We start from the raw sequence: 2,924 nt of genomic DNA on the forward strand, positions 1-2,924 counted from the left end.
CCCCCCCCCCCCCCCGCCAAACAGCCGCTCTGTGAGGTAGCTTCCCATTATGAGCTCAGAGAGGTTGTACAGCGGGTATGAGGCAGGGCCGGTGTTTGGGCCCAGGCAGTCTGGCTCCGGTACCCTCGTGTGAACAGCTGTGCCATGCTGCATTCGCACCCCAGTTGCAAGAAAGGGTGCAGCACCTTCTAGAAACAGTGAGTTCCCTGTGAGTGGGTTGCGGGTAGTGGGAAAGGAGACTGGGCCAAGCGTTTTCGGTGTGTGTCGACGTGCCCTGCTCGGTGCCACCAGGAGAGAAAGGGGGGGATTCTGGCGCTGCCCCCAAGACAGAGACACTTCACGTTCCGTAGGACAGACGAGACGCAACGTGAAACAAGTAATACATACTCAAATGGCAGAATGGGAAAGTGCTAGCTGTGGGCAAATAGAGGTGGGAAGGGGACGAGACGGTGTTTCTTAGAAGTCCGTCACTTCCCGACGTTTGCTTTTGAGAGTTAGCTCTTGGCCCCTGGCACACGTGGCCTTCCTCTGGGCTTTTGATCTGGCAGACGAGAACCTATCCCTGCAGTCCGCACCCTTGTCCATCTTGACTTTGGAAGAGCTGTCTTCGACAGGACAGTTGTCATTAAGATCGCTACACAGATGAACCCGTCAGCCTGTTGAACTAACTGGACCCGCTACTTCTGTATGCGGACACTTCTAAAACCCTCTAACCCCTGCTCGTTTGGTGAGCAGCCCAGAAGTAGGTGGTTGGGGGCAGGAGGTGGGCATTCATAATCCTTGGTTTATGTTTTCCCCGCCTCGTTCCATAGATACTTCTTTAAAAAAAAAACAACTTATTTATTTTAGAGAGAGAGTGTAGGAGGAGGAGCAGACGGAGAAAGAGAGAGCCCCGAGTCAGGCTCCCCCGACCCCCTGGTCTCGATCGCACGACCAGAGCCAAACCCAGGAGTCAGAGGCTTAGCCAACGGCACCACCCAGACACGGCTCCATAGATTCTTTCTGAGAGTCCCCTGTGTCTCCATCAGACCCTGTTCCGGGCCTGGAGATAGAACAGGAGAGATGGGGGCCCTCCTCTCAGGGAGCCTTCTTTTCCGCAGATCTCACTTGCTCATGTCCACATCACAGTTGACGTAAAGGTGCTGTTGGTCTGGCTTTCAGGATTTCACACATCTCCTTTTGCCTTCGCCCCAGCCAGCCCTTCTGAATGGGGGGCGGGGTGGGTAAGGCAGTGAGGTGCCTCTGGGGAGGCCTCAAGGGCGTGGGGAGAGCAGCGTGTCTGGGGACTGTCTTTGCTCGGGTAACGGGGTGATGGGAAAAGCACAGGGCACACCTGTTTCCTAGCGATGGGAGCCGTCTGCCCTGGGCGGGGATGAGCCCGCCCGCATCATAATGCCGCTGTTGATGGGAGATAACTTTGGTGGTCACGCGGCACCTTGTCTCCATGGCAACACCTCTAAATATTCCTCTGGTGACTTGTGCTCTACATTCTGCCTGGATCCAGGCCCTCCTGTGGCAAAATATTCTAAAGATGTTAAAAGAGGGGGAAAAAAAAGGTTCAACTAATAAATCTATTCTAAACGACTGAGTCATTTGTTTTGATTACCCGGGTGATTGCCAAATGTTAATTTAAAACTGAAATAGGCCATGAGCTCACTGTGCTAACAATGCTGAGTGTTTGAGCTAATACAGCCTGATAATGAGGGGGCCGGATCCGCCGCTGGTGCGAAGGTTACATGATAAACAGACAGTGGGGAACTATGCGGAACATCTTGGCAGTTTAACTTTGAGGGTTGTAAACACGAAGTAGATGGTGTTGCTGTGAGCCATTTCAGAGGAAGTAGACTTTGGGGTATCTTTTGGGTTTGGTTTTTTTTTGTTGTTTTTTTTGTTTTGTTTTGTTTTTAGAATTTCTTAACTTTTCTGAAAAGGTAACTTTGCGTCTTGCTTCTTATTTTTTCCTGCCTTAGGCACATTGGAAGTTGCTGTCCCCTGCGTCCAGCCCCTGCTGACTACACCCCAGTCTCCACACATCCAGTGTGAGGTAAGTTTTACTGATTGCCACAGGTTCCAACACGGATCTTCAGCCTTCCAATGGGTGATGTTGGGGTGGACACTGTTAGGAGAAAAAAAAAAAGCTTTATTTGGATAGTAGATTGAAGAGGATTCATTTTAACTGACCCCACCAATATGCCTGCTTATCCTAAATATTAGCTCTCTGGGGAACGTCTTTTCGAGGGGGAAAAAAATCTCATTTGCTTTTAATGTGGGGGCACGAAAAGTGCACATGCCCAGCACAACAGAACTGTTCAAAGGTCTCCCTGACACTCAAGAGGTGCTCGTGCCCCGGCGTGGACAGTAGGGAGCAGGCAAGCTCCGCCGAGCAGTAGCGGCATCGTGGGAGGAGACTGCTGCCCAGGCGAGCGTGTGAGAGGGTCAGGCCGACCCAGGCAGCTGTCCGCCGTGTAAGGAGCCAAGGTGTGCGCCGCCCCTGCCGCATCTGGGGCGGGATTGCCTGGGTGGGCTTCCGTGGGGTCACGGCAGCGGGGTCGGCACGTTGTTTGTAGACGGACCGAAGCTCAGAGCGTGGCGGCGCTGGCGTGAGCAGCCAGATTGAGCAAGCCTTCCACTTAGCCTACGTCCTCGGTCGTCTTGCTTAGCCACAGGGCTGGCGGAGAACTGCGTGCCGATTTGGGGTCGTGCCGGCTCTCCCGGAGCGGTGGGCATTCCCCTTGGCGCATCTCCGAGGTGCTTCATCCAGGCCCAGCGTCAGGGGCCCCGGGCTTCCTGCTTTCTGGAAGGCCACACGTTTGCGGGCGAGGAGGTGACATGTGCCAGCTCCAGACCACTCAGGATTCGCACTTTCATCCATCCATCCAACACTTGCTGTGCGTTTGTTTTTGCACACACACACCCCCCCCCCC

The 2,924-nt window shown here is 53.8% G+C and overlaps 1 protein-coding gene across 1 annotated transcript in view; it reads left to right on the forward strand.

Moving 5' to 3' along the window:
* Positions 1 to 2,924, forward strand: part of FHL1 (four and a half LIM domains 1) — a 65,940-nt gene that overhangs the window by 21,918 nt on the left and 41,098 nt on the right. Inside the window, exon 2 of the mRNA XM_040627688.1 lies at positions 1,971 to 2,044. The gene's annotated coding sequence lies outside the window, so the exon portion shown is untranslated. The remainder of the gene's footprint in view (positions 1 to 1,970; positions 2,045 to 2,924) is intronic.

This window comes from Ursus maritimus, assembly GCF_017311325.1.
Source record: "Ursus maritimus isolate PB19 chromosome X unlocalized genomic scaffold, ASM1731132v1 scaffold_X1, whole genome shotgun sequence".
Lineage (NCBI taxonomy): Eukaryota > Metazoa > Chordata > Mammalia > Carnivora > Ursidae > Ursus > Ursus maritimus.